The following is a 14,970-nucleotide window of genomic DNA, read 5'->3' as shown; positions in this document are numbered from 1 at the left end:
CATTCTATTTTCCACCATGTCATGGTTTTATGTCACCACGCGACGAACCATTAAAGCACATTGTCGTCACTATTCATTTTACTTGTGGTTTATATTTTACTTCTTATGTAACATACACACACTACTAACAAAACATTTAAAAATGCAAAAGAATTAAAAATTTTCAAATTTTTTTTCAAATATTATTTTCGGAATTTATATTTTCCAAAAAAAATTTAAAAAAATTAAAAAAAAATTAAAAAATACTTTTTTAACATATTCTAGTAGATTATTAGAATATTCTATATATCCGACAAATCTAATAGAATATTCTACCATTCTAAAAATCACATTAGAATATTTACAGTGTAATATTCTATTAGAATATTTTATGTATTTTAAAAAAAATGGTAATTTTGTTTTTTTTTTTGTATTTTTTTAGGTAATTAAAGTTCCTAAAATAATAATTAAAATTTTTTTTGGATTTTTCCTTCTATTTTGTATTTTAAAATTATTTTTAGATTTGGTTAGTATGGTTTCAAATAAACCTGAATATATATATATATATATATATATATATATATATATATATATATATATATATATATATATATATATATATATATATATATATGCTAGTTATGGTTTGAATATAAGGATGGGAAAAAACATTGTTGAATTGATTTGGACTATTTAGTGTATATCTAGTACAAGGATGAGTGTCAAATCCTAAAATACAAGCATATAATAATAATTATATATAACGTATACACAATCTTATGGGATATTAACACTAATGCCCCCAAACCCCCCCCCCCCCCCCTCAAGAGAAGAGGTGGCGGAGGAACCCATAACTTGGCCCAAAAATGTTCAAATAGAGGACACGGAAGACTTTTGGTTAAAACGTCTACTAGTGGCAAAGAGGTTGGGATGAAACGTGTGTACAATTTACCATAAACAATGCATTGACGAACAAAGTGGTCTTCTATGCTAATATCACTAGCTCATTTGTGTGAGACTGTGTTCTTACCGAGAAACAATGCATTGCGGTTGTCAAATATATTTCTAAAGATTTCAAATATATTATTGTATTCTGCGCATCGCACGAGTATTCACCTTATATGTATGTGTGTGAGTGTGTGTGTGTGTCTATATATATATATACATATATATATATATATATGTGTGTGTGTGTGTGTGTGTGTGTGTTTACAAGTTCGTTTGAGTCCAAAACAATTTTGTGAGAGAAAAAGAGGTGTTTCTAACCAAACATTTTCGGTTGTCAAAAAATTAAGAAAAATGAAAACAAAAAGTATACTTCTTTATAGTTTTTGGAAACATTTTATTTTGACAAAAATTAAAAATTATGAAACAAATGAAAATTAAATATTTATTTATATTTTTCGACACTTTTTAGTTCAAAATAAATAAAAAATAATCTTCCATGCCGAATACTTTAATAACATTTTCATATAATATTACTCATATATATATATATATATATATATATATATATATATATATATATATATATATATATATATATATAGAGAGAGAGAGAGAGAGAGAGAATTAGAGTTAGATTAAGGAAGAATTAACACTTGGATATTACTTGGATTGTGATTATATCACTTTCCGAGATATGTAATTTGTCCCTTATAGGTTGGGATTACAGAATTCGGTAGTGAGATAATCCAAGAAATCTGATTTTGATTAGAAGCTTAATCTAAAACCATAAAACACAAAATACCTTATGATGTATTGTGTTCTTGAGAGAAAGATAATTGATAATGATGAATTTCTTGTATATGAAGTATCCACCCTGTTCCTCGAACATTCACATTCCATTTATATAGGGAAGAAAAGTGGTTGAATGTTGGTTGCACCGCATTGGTGCCAAAAAAAATTGTTATTAGACACAACCACCATAGGGGCTCTACCCCTGGACCCCACAAGGTGTGGACTACAATGTGATGGAAGATGATCTCAAAACCCTAGATCTCAGGTATTGAGCCCTACATAATGATGGTAATGTTTAGGGTTTCTCTCTTGAGATCATCATTTTAGGATCGAGGAGTGAGAATAATGGGAATGGGTAATCAGGATTGAGATCATCATTTCCGGGTTGGAATCCCTATGTGCTCACCAGGCTCCCAAGTCTGACCCACTCAGTTTCTTTGTATCATAGGTAGCGTTACAAAGGTACAAGAATAATAATGTTTGAATCCATTGAGAGATTCGAGGAGTTTAGGACATTAGTACAATACGTTGTTGTAAGGCGTGTAATGACTATGTTTATGCTTATGTTTCGAGGTGTCGGACCTTGGAAGTTCTGTAGGGGATTGGGATTTTGGGCAACTTGGGGTGGATCATAGAATTTTGGTTCCGAGTTAGAGTCTTCTTGGATATCCTCTTCATCCTCATTCTCGAAGTCTTCTTCTATTGGAGTTACAGGGTCGTCCTCTGGTTCATCTTCAATCCAACCACTGCTTCCTTGACTGGGAAAGTATGAGTCTCCCAGTAGATGAAATCCATCCATTATATATGCGCAGGAATAGGGGTGAAAGAGGTATTAATAAACCTATAGATGATGTCATCATTCTATAAATACTCATATAGTATTTAAATTTATGTTAAGTTCTAGTGCTCCTTTGTAATGAGAGTTGGTAAACTGTTAGACTTGTTACAACACCACGACCATTCTTAGGCATATGTTAATCACCTATCTAATAGATATAGTTTATCCGGCTATATCAATCCCTGACATGATTATAAATATCCCAAGGTCTACTCATGCAGTTCAACAATGATAATACTTTTGTTTTGTTCTATCTAAAATACTGATCTAGTATGTATACATGTATGTTAGTATACTTTTTATAAAAATACTTAGATTTTAAAAGTATACTTTTAGTCAAACCGCTTCAGCACCATAGCATTTAGAGTTTTATATCTTCTTATGGTCTAATATACTTAGTTCACTATAAACAATGCTCTGATACCAATCTGTCACACCCACAAACCGAAACGGCGGAATCGTTCGGGGGCGGACGACGTCATGTACAGTATCATAACAATTGCATAATAGTAAAACAAGCAACAACATCCATTGTATTTAAAATATAATTAATACATGTGTGTTCTGTGTATTGTTTAAGACACCAAAAATGAATAGAAAACTATAAGCAGAGTCTTGAATAAGCTCAGTCTTCTCAAAAACCTGGGTGAGTGTACCTGTCTACCGGTTCCCTGAGAATACAAATTATTTTGAAAAGAGAGAATCAACATTTAAGTTGGAGAGTTCATAAGAATTTATTATTTGATGCTTGTACTTGTTCCATGAAAAGGATAGTGTGTTCTCTAGAAAATCTTATATTTTCTCTATTTAAATGAAAAGCAGTCTTATGCCTTAAGACCAAAATGTTTTGTATGTTAGTGTACTCTGAAATAGTATGAATATATTTTTTCTATAAATGTATGTTTTCTTTGGAAGAAAATAGTGTATTGCACGTGTATGAACTGTATAGTGTAATAGATCTGTAAAGTAATGATAGGTAGTCCTATTACTTATAATAAAACCACTGAAGTAATGTTTGGTTAGTAAACCGAAATGTTTAGTTAATGCTTAATGTGAATGAGATTATAACCATGCAAAATTGACTAGTATTTTACACGACATTCATCAGGCGTCGAAAAGTTATGACATTTGTCACCCTTAGACATGCTGGTCCAACTATAGCTAACAGTCGAGGTGCGGGATTGTTAGTCCCATATAGATCTATACACAAACTCACGCTCTCCCTCAAGGAGACTCTGGTTATATCTTAGCATGAACCTTATTAGGTAGCATGAAGTAGTGTCTCAGATTTTAATATTAACTCGTTTACATATAGTATGTATATGTTTTCTTATTCTTGTAATTGAATTATGTACTCGTAAATGAAAAGTAATTTGTACTTATGTATTGATTCATGTAATGTATTATTGAACTAGATATTAGTGTGAATGGATCTCAAAACTATACCTATTATAGTTTCCAAATGTTATGTTTGTACTGGAATGATTGGCAAAGTCATTGAAAGAAGTTTAATACTTATGTATATTTGGCATGTATAATTAAGGTTTAAGTGACAGTCGGACCGGTGATCCTTCCCTAAGCCCACAACCAAACAATGAATAAGAGTCAAGGTAAAATCAATAGTCCTAAATCTGTCAAATCCTAATTATACATAAAGATATATATATATATATATATATATATATATATATATATATATATATATATATATATATATATGAATATGGTTTGATAAAAACAACAATTTAAGAGTTTGAAAATAGTTTAAAAATAGTTTAATAAGTTTATAAAAACATTAATTCTTTAGTAATGGTTTGTAATTCCATGTGACTGTTAACACAAATATATTGTGTTCTACTTGTATTCTCCCCTAAAAGCATTTTAAAATGGTAAAACATAGGAGTATGAACTCACCTTATGTGAGTAATATTCTAGGGAAGATTCAAAATGGTAGAGTTAATTCAACAGTTAAATCTCGTAGCAAAATCGAGTCCTAATAGCATTTCAAGCAATATATGTATATAATTAGCGAATGTAGTGATATACATAATATGGAATAGCCTAAGATGTAAGAATCAGTTACAAATGGAAGGATTTGAAGTGAACTATGAAACTGCTAGGAGTTTTCAGTCAGTTGGGCGTTTTCTGGCAGTTGAAAGGGTGAAGTGTTCTTGCTGCTCTTAGTGAAATCAAGAGGATCAGTTTGTTTTTGGTTGGGTTTTAAGGAGTTTGGATGATGATTGCTTGATGCTATGTGTAATACCCTGTTTATTTATTAAATAAATAAATTAATTAATGAACAAATGGTAGCCCTAAAATAAATAATTACATATCAAAGGATGGTCTCGAGGATCTAATTGTCACAAGTTTAGAAGATGGAGGTTAAAAGTGTAAAATATGGATTTAATTTGTAAGTATTAATGAAGTCAAGGACTAAATTGTAACTTCTAGACTTCATTTGAAGGGATTTTAGAGGCTTAGGGGTTGTATTGTAAATTAGGGGCTTTATTTTGTAAGGAATTATGGAAGGGAGGGCTAAAGGATAACTTTTGGATTTAAATTGAAAAGGATATGGTAAGGAGGGACTAGAGGTGACAAATTTGTAGAAAGTTTGGATGGGATACGGGACTTTAAACCCGTGCATTCTTTCCCTCCCATGTTTGGATGAACAAAACCCTAACCCTATCTAGAGTTCTCTACAACCGCCACCATGTTGGGAGCCTCCTCAGCCGCCTGCATCAAGAACCAATCACCCCCCCCCCCCCACCTTTGTGTTTTCGATCGAGCAAGACCGCCGGGCGCCGCCATTTCTCTCGTTGCCGACGACCAATCCGTCACAGCGCTGTCACCATTCCATCGTGGGGGCGATGAAGACCACCAGCGGGAGTCCGCCCCGTTGTCGACGTTGTTGCCATTCGCGACCACACCTCCTTTTCATCTTCTACTGATGTGTCCCATAGTGAAGACGAAATCGTTGTTGCCGCTGTGCTCAATCCCGATGAGAGGACGAAGTCTCCGCTCCTGTCGCTCATGGTTCCTCAACCCATCACGTTCCTTCGCCTATGATTCGTTCCGAAGCTATAGTCGCTGTCGACCGCCTCCTTTGTTGTTGCTTGTCTAGGAACCAACAGAGCCGCCGCTACCACCACCTCACGGTGGTGGCTGCCATCTCAGATTCGCTATTGCCACCACCGGGAGCCACTAGGTGGGTGGCTTGTGGGTGAGCTACTCTGCAAAATGTGCGTTATGTGTGCTTGTCAAGTCAGAAAGTCGAGAACCGCCGCATGCCGCCGCCGGCCACCAGATTATTGTGTATAGGTGTTTGTATTAGTGTCTGTGTGTGTGTGTGTAATTTTGGGGTTTTAGTGATGTAAATGTAACAAAAATAGAATAAAGAAAGTCATAACCACCACCGTGAGGTGGTGGCTGCCGCCACAGGTCGCCAAGTCGGGTGGCGGTGTGCTTGTCTTGTGAGTTGACTCGTTTGGGGATGCTTGAAACCCTAATGGGCCCAAAGAAGCTCAAATGGGCCCAATGAAGCTTATTGGACCCTAATAAAACCGTAATGGGCTTAATAATATTTTAGTGGGCTTAATAGGCCCAATAAAGCCCTAATTGACATAAAAGACCAACAAATTGATAAATGGGCTAATATTTGGATTGGAAAACCCTAATGCCAATAAAACCCTAATTTGGGGAATTAATCGGGACACACGAGAATTATTTAATAACTTAAAGTATTAAATAATAAACTTTGGCCAAGAATAATCTAAGCGATAATGGACTTAATGGATTAAGTCCTTAATGGGTTAAGTAGGAAACTTAACCTTAATCATCATTTTATGTGAAACCCTAATTTCACTTGGGTTTATTGTTGGGCCTTTCTTTTGGGCCTTGAGGGTTGGGTAATTAATGGGCCATCCAAAGTCAAGCCAAAGAACTAGAATAATTTAATAGGTCTGGGGTAAGGCCCATGTAAGGGGCTTGGGCCGAATTTGGAAAATTGGGCCATAGATGGGCCATAGTTTGGGCCTTAATGATTATATGGTGTTGGGCCGTAGAATGAGACCATGTGTAGGCCTAGGCCCAATTTGGAAAATTGGTCCATGTGTTGGGCTTTGATTTCTAATTGACTTTGGGCCTATGGATTGGGCCTTGGGCTTGAATAAGCCATGTTAGGGGTAATGTAGTAATTACCCAAAGAATATACTTATGGTTATGTATTGGGACCCAATTATTAATTGGGTGTTATTTTGGTGTTGACAGTTCGGGAATCTGTCAGCCAGCAGCTGGGGTCGAGTCTGCGGGACTTCAGCGGTGTGGGATTGTGTCTACGGGACTTCAGCAATGTGAGGTGAGTTACCTTCCAGTAGCGGTGGGTCTACGGCCACAATGTCGGCCCACCAGTAGGAGTTGTATGTTAGATGATTGTCTTTGTGATATTCATCTAGCTTTGCTACTACTTGATATGTTTATGTGCTAGTATGTTATGATGTTATGTGATAGTGGTAGTACGGGTGAAATAGTGCCCGGTTACCAGTCGATAGGACCGAAGGGGAAGTTTAGTACCCAGCCATGCTAGCCAGATTATGATATATGTGATATGATATTATGTGGTAGTAGTAGGGGGAAATAGTCCCCGGTTACCGGTCGAATGGACCGAAGGGGAGGCCAACACCCAGATATGCTAGGCAGTATCCAGTCGAAAGGACCGAAGGGGAGGCCAGCACCCAGATATGCTAGGCAGTAGCCGGTCGAAAGGACCGAAGGGGAGGCCAGCACCCAGATATGCTAGGCAGTAGCCGGTCGAAAGGACCGAAGGGGAGGCTAGCACCCAGATATGCTAGGCAGTATCTGGTCGAAAGGACCAAAGGGGTAGGTCAGGCACCCAGATATGCCTGACAGTATTTATATGTTATGTGATTATATGGTATGTGGTATCATGGGGTAACTCACTAAGCTTCGTGCTTACGGTTTTTAGTTTTGGTTTCAGGTACTTCGTGTCTAAAGGAACGGAGCCGGCTTGATCGCATCGCATCACACTATGGTTTTCCGCACATGAGATCTTTGGGATTACACTCTGATATTTTCTTATGATAACATGTTTAATTATTTCTACTTTGGTTTTGACATGACAAGATATTACAAATGTTTTATTACACGGTTGGTTTTATAATGATGTATTTAAAAATGAAATTTTTGGCCTGTATTTTTAGGATGTTACAGTATGAAGAACACTTGAAGAACTTGGTACGATCTTATGCAGATTCAAGTGATCTTTAGATGATAGTTGAGAGAGAATGGTGATTTTCGGTTGTGACTTTGAGAGGAAAAAGAGGTGTTTTCGGCTAGCAAGAGTAAGAATGAAGTGTTGATTTTGGTATACCAGTGTATACAGCCGAAATCATTATACGACACTTGCATTGGAAATGACAAACACTTAAAATCTTATTCCAATGGATAGGACCGAGGGTTCTCGGTCGGAAACAGTTTGTGGTATGAGATAGTGGTTATGCGAGGTTTTTCGGCCGAAAAGAGTTATCGGTATGAAGGTGTAGCCTTCCAGGTTTGCGGCTGACAACTCGATTTCATTTATGCGAGTGTTTTCGGTGGGAAGGCTCCTATGCGAGACTTCTTAGTTTGTGTGTTTTTAAATTTAAAATTTTACAACACTATTAATAAGAGGTTTATGTATGTCAATATTATTAATTTAACTATAATAAATTAACAAAACATACAATTTGACTTTTGTTTTACATGTTTGACTAAGAAAAATAACAGGTTGTCACAAAACCCGCAAATTATTCAACACAACATTAAGGAAATGGAAGAGTCAAGATGGTATTACCTTAGCTTTATCGTTTAACAAGTTAATACATGATATTTCTTAGCGCTCAACACACTATCACATTTGTATGTGCAAATCGCTCCTTAGTGTGTGTTTGAGAGTGTTCCCCTTTTCTTTTAACCGACCGAGTGATTAATTCTGTTGGATATAGTGTCTAAGTCCATAACTTTATTTGGTATGTACTTGACCCGACCCGGCATGGTCCATTTGGGTTGCATGGCATTGCAATACTTGGATAGACTAAATGAGAGAATAAGGCACTTATGATTATTAATATATTATAAGTTCTAATATATTAATAATAGTATTATTTAATTAGTATTGATCAAGTATTAATCTAGTATTAATTTGGTGATCAAAGTGAGACTAATTAGATATATAGGGTTGATTATGACAATCATCAATTCTTTTATGGTGGATTAATGATCCATGGTTTATGGGTTATGGATGTAACCATTTGGAGCTCCATGGATAGTCCATGGGAGTTACAAACCCATGGGTCATGAGAAATGAAGAGTCATGACAATTATGGGTCTTCTTAATGAAACCCTAATTGTGACACCACTATAAAAGGGACCCTTTGGCTAGCAAAATCGTGACCTAGTGTTACTAGAGAGGGCATAACTGATTTTGAGTGCTAGAAGTGTTCTCTCAAGTTACTCCAAGTTTTGTGGTGTTGTGTGAAGCATTTGAGGCACAACATTTGGGGTGCTAGGCTCACAAAGTCTTGAAGGAATCCAAGCAACAATAATGTATGTATTTCTACTAGTTTTATATTTTATTTATTCCCCATGCCATGCTAGTTAGGAAATAACCTTGAAAAATAAATTTGCATGTATATAGAGAAAACATAGATTCAAGGTTATTAGGGTTGCATGTACACTTAGGAAGTGTTAGAATGCTCAAACCCCATCAGTGGTATCAGAGCCTAGTATTGTTTTCTGTATACTTGATGCAAAACTGCTTGAAAATCGAAAAATTTTCTCACTGACGACTGGACTCGCCGAGTTCATGGGGAGGACTCGCCGAGTCCATGAAAAAATTCATCCTACTCATCGAGTAGGATCTTGCACTCGACGAGTAGGAGCGTGCTGGGCAGCTTTTCGTGTTTTGTTGCTAGAAATGGATTAAAATCATTATCCCAATCTGTTTTGGACTTGTAAAACCTATTTTTCAAAATGATAATGATTATGTTAACCCATTTTTGCATGACTTTTATCAATTTTCAAGTATTGTATATGTTAATATGATTCTTGAAATTGCTTGACATGAATTTGTGTTCTTATGAGTTTTTAGAAGATCATAGGAATTAAGTGTAACCTCCATGTATGTTTAATTCATGATCTTAATGGCAATGATGGTGTCCATAACTTGTCCTCAAGTTATGGATAACCAAAAGTCACTTCTTTAAATTGTAATTAAAGAACTAAAGAGGTTTCATAAAATGAAGAGTCTTTCATTTTTTATGAACCATTAAAACTCATAAGTTACAAATTAAATAGACTTGGAATAGTTTCAATTCGTGCCCTCAAGTTTTGGAATTTGAAAAGTCTTACACTCTAATACTTTAATTCAAAATTAAACCTTAGATTTTTAAAAAAGTTTAAAAATCAACACTTATACCATTATTATAATTTTATTATATAGATATGTATACGAATATGTCATTCTTACCGTTAGTAGGCCTCATTCACGAAGCCGGTCTATAAGGGGGGTATAAGGTTGTTGCCTATAAAATAGTGACTTAATGGGTGTCCACTCTCACCTACCGCTTCCTTGATCGGTGGAGGGTCGTTAGCCGAACGGGTAGGATACGACTTTAAATTCTCATTAAAAGTATAATGAATTATAAAGTAACTATACATTCTAAATTCCCAATCTTAGTTACTTTAGGAAAATGTGAAATTGGTGCTAGCCCATAAAATTATACTTTGTACCTTACCAAGTCGTTAGTGGAGCGTGTGTGGTTAACCGGCACACTAACATGGACTAGTAAGAGTGGCAAAGGGTAACTTGACTTTATTATAGATCGGTGGAGCGTGTGTGGTTAACCGGCACATCGATTAGGTAATATTGTTAAGGGTACCAAGTCAATTTGTATGGTAATTCACACCTTGTTTGTGATCCTCGGCATCCCAGTCACAAACTTGAGAGGGCACATTCGAGATTCAAACATGCCATTGAATAGTTCAATGTATCTCAAAAGATCTAGGAGTTTCAAAACCAATAAAACCTAATAATAAAATATTTCGTTCTTATGGTGGAAATTGGTAAATCACCATTTACCTACCTTCAAATATTTTATAGTGTGGATTACGGCATCCCTCTTCCACCTATAAATAGTTTGTAGGATCCTATCCTTAATATTTCATTTGGGTGACTTATTAAGGAATCCTAATCTAATGAAACTTATCTTCCTTTTATTCCATATGTCTTCCAATAACGCTGCTGGCTCAAACCCTAAAGGCTCCTTTTCCCTAATGAACTTGTGTGGTAAGGTCATCTTTGATGGATCCAACTTTAATTAGTGGATCAGAAACATCAAGATGATTACCCGCTATGAGGACAAAGAATATGTCCTTGACAGGGAGCTTAAGGTTGTTAATGAAGCCACTGCTACTCCTGAAGAGTTTGCGGAGTTCATTGCACGTGAGAAGGATGCCACCAAGGTGTCCTGCATCATGATGGCCATAATGACTCCGGAACTCCAAAAATCTTATGAAGATTTCTACCCCTATGAGGCTATGAGATGCACCTAGATCTGATGGAAAGGTACCATCAGAGCGCGCGTCAAGAGAGGTATGAAATCATTTCCTCCATGATAACCGTAAGGATGAAGGATGGTGAGCCCATCACCGATCACTTGCAGAAGATGCAGAGGTTCGTTGACCGGTTGCTAAAGCTCAATGTTGACTTCCCTGAGGAATTGGAGATTGACATCATTCTCCATTCCTTACCTCCAATTTATGATCAATTTCATATGACTTATCATATGAACAAGGAGGAAGTCACACTTAGCAAACTTCAAGGACTCTTAAGGACAGCTGAAAATGGCCTTAAGGGTAAAGCGGTTGCTACTTATACTCCTTTAACAGCCCCTGTTTTGGCTATTGGGCATGGAAAGGGTAAGAAGAGGAAAAGCCCTTCAAAGGGTACCAAGGGTAAGACTCTTGATGGTTCCTCTTCAAGTGGGATAAAGAAAAGTCCCATTACTCCTTCTTCAAACCCAAAGAAGCACAGTGCTTCTATTGCCAGGATAAGGGACACTTTAAGCGAAGCTGCGCCAAATATCTGCAAGATGTAAAGGATGGGAAGGTTAAACCCACCCATGCAGGTATTTACACAATATTGTCTAACAACTCATCTAATGCTAATTCTTGGGTGCTTGATACAGGATGTGGTATTCACATTTGTACTGATTTGCAGGCACTAAGAAGAAGTGAGCAAATGGAGCACAGGAAAATAAACTTAGTCATGGGCAACAGGAAAGCATCACCTGTTACCAAGATAGGAGTTTATTCTTTGTTGCTTAATAATGGGTTAATGTTAGATTTGAATAAGTGTTGTTACTCGCCCGAAATGGCGAGAAATATTATTTCTTTTCATGGCTTGTACAAACAAGGTTTTATCCCTAAACCAAGGGCCATTTTCATTTGATAATAAAAATGGTGCTATTAATGTTTATTACAATGATGTATTTTACTTTAAAGCAATACCTTGTGATGGTGTATATGAAGCTGTGAATGTTGTAGACAATTTAGGAAATAATGTGTTGTATATTGATTCTTCTGATAGCTTAGACAAAGCATCCTTGTGGCATTGTCGTCTTGGACATGTTAATAAGAAGTGCATAGGCCAACTCCAAAAGGCTGGAGTCTTGGAATCATTTGACCTCAAGTCAGATGATAGTTGCGAGTCTTATTTACTTGGAAAAATGACAAAGTCACCCTTCACAGGTACTTGTGAAAGGGGTGAAGGTTTATTGGACCTTGTACACACGGATGTGTGGGCCCTTCAGAGTTGCTACAAGGGATGCTAATCGTTATTATGTGACTTTTACTGATGATTACAGTAGATATGGATATATTTACTTAATCAAACATAAGTCAAAAACCTTTGAAAAATTCAAAGAGTTTAAGCAGGAAGTTAAGAATCAATTGGGCAGGAACATCAAGATGCTCCGATCCGATTGGGGAGGAGATTATCTTAGCATTGAGTTCCTTGACTATCTTAAGGAATGTGGGATTGTCTCACAATTGACACCTCCCAGGACACCACAGTTGAATGGTGTAGCTGAGAGGTGAAATCGAACCCTGTTGGATATGGTTCGTTCCATGATGAGTCGAGCTTCGTTACCAATCTCTTTCTGGGGGTATGCCTTAGAGACTGCCGCCCATATCCTTAATCTAGTCCCTACTAAAAAGGTTGCCAAAACACCTCACGAGATGTGGATTGAGAAAGTGCCCAATTTGGACCACATCAAGATTTGGGGTTGTGAAGCTTTTGTGAGGTGTAAGACTCATGACAAGCTTAAACCCCGAAGCGAGAGGTGTATTTTCATCGGCTACCCTCAGAGATCCTTTGGTTACCTCTTCTACAGACCCAGTGATAATGTGGTCTTTGTAGCAAGAAGAGGAGTCTTTCGTGGGAGAGACTTCATAAGCCAATGGGACAGTGGGAGGCAAATTGACATTGAAGAGCTTCAAGAGTCAAGTGGTGAAGGAACCTCAAATGCTGTCAGCCAACCTGAGGAGGAAACTCCTGTTGAGCCGATAGATGAGTTTGTACCTCCAAGACGTTCCACTAGGGTGAGGAACACACCTGAATTTTATTATGGTTATCACATCACCACTGAAGGTGATACATTTATCAGTGATAGTGCACTGATAGATTTGGATGAACCTAATAATTATAAGGAAGCCATGGTAGGCACTGAGTCTGCAAAATGGAAGGAGGCTATGGACAACGAGATTCAGTCCATGTATGACAATCAAGTTTGGAACTTCGATGACAATGTACCAGGTCGTAATACAGTTGGGTGCAAATGGATCTTCAAGAAAAAGACCGACATAGATGGGAAAGTACACACTTATAAAGTGCGACTGGTTGAGAAGGGCTTTACTCAAACTCCGGGAGTTGACTATGATGAGACCTTCTCACCAGTAGATAAGATTAAGTCTATTAGAGTGTTGTTAGCCATAGCTGCATTTCATGACTATGAAATATGGAAAATGGATGTCAAAACCGCTTTCCTTAATGGGAAGTTGGTTGAGGATGTTTACATGGCTCAGCCAGAGGGTTTTGTCGATCCAAAATACCCTAATAGAGTGTGTAAGCTTGAAAAATCCATTTATGGATTGAAACAAGCATCTCGCAGGTGGAATATTTGCTTTGATGAGAAAGTCAAAGAGTTTGGCTTTTCTAGGAGTGAGGATGAGGCTTGTGTGTATGTCAAGGCTAGTGGGAGCATAGTTAGCTTCTTGGTGTTGTATGTGGATGACATACTTCTCATAGGAAACGACGTCCCAACTTTGCAGGAGGTTAAGACCTGGCTTGGGAAGTGTTTTTCTATGAAGGACCTTGGGGAAGTTTCCTATATCCTAGGGATAAGGATATTGAAAGATAGGAGTAAGAGACTAATTGGACTTAGTCAAAGTACTTATGAGGATAAGGTACTGAAGAGGTTCAGTATGCAAGATTCCAAGAAAGGTGAACTACCAATCCAGAGGAATTCCAAGTTTAGTAAGACTCAGAGTCCAAGTACAGAGGCTGAGATAACTGAAATGAGTCAGAACCATATGCTTCCGTTGTGGGCTCGATCATGTATGCTATGACTTGTACTCGCCCTGATGTGGCCTTTGCTTTGAGCATGGTCAGTAGATATCAAGGGAACCATGGCAAGGCTCACTGGACAACGGTAAAGAACATTCTCAAGTATTTACGAAGGACTAAGGATTGGGTCCTTACCCTCGGAGGCAATGATGACTTGAGAGTCGAAGGATATAGTGATGCTAGCTTTCAAACTGATAGGGATAATTTCCGCTCTCAGTCAGGCTGGGTCTTTATCCTAAATGGAGGAGCGATTACTTGGAAAAGTTCCAAGCAGGAGACAGTAGCTGATTCAACTTGTGAATCAAAGTACATAGCAGCAAGCGAGGCAGCAAAAGAGGCAATATGGCTAAAGAACTTCATCGGATACCTTGGAGTTGTACCAGCTATAAAGGAGCCAATGGAAATTTTCTATGACAGTGAAAGTGCGGTTGCTTTGGCTAAAGAACCAAGAAATCACGGGAGATCTAGGCACATTGACAGAAAATACCATTTCATCAAACATAGAATAGAAGAAGGACCCCTCGTGGCAAAGAGAGTATCATCAGATGAGAACCCGACAGATCCCCTCACGAAGGGACTGAGCAGGGTTAAGCATTTACAGCATGCGAGGCGCATTAGGCTGAAGGATGATATTAGTTTCAATAATTAGATTCCTGAAACTTGTAAAATGTAATTGACATTTGATGATAAATAAAAGTTGTTATTTATTTATGAGTAAGGTGTTACTATCTTG

Source organism: Lactuca sativa, chromosome 3 (genome assembly GCF_002870075.4).
Source record: "Lactuca sativa cultivar Salinas chromosome 3, Lsat_Salinas_v11, whole genome shotgun sequence".
NCBI lineage: Eukaryota > Viridiplantae > Streptophyta > Magnoliopsida > Asterales > Asteraceae > Lactuca > Lactuca sativa.
This window is presented reverse-complemented; position numbering follows the sequence as displayed.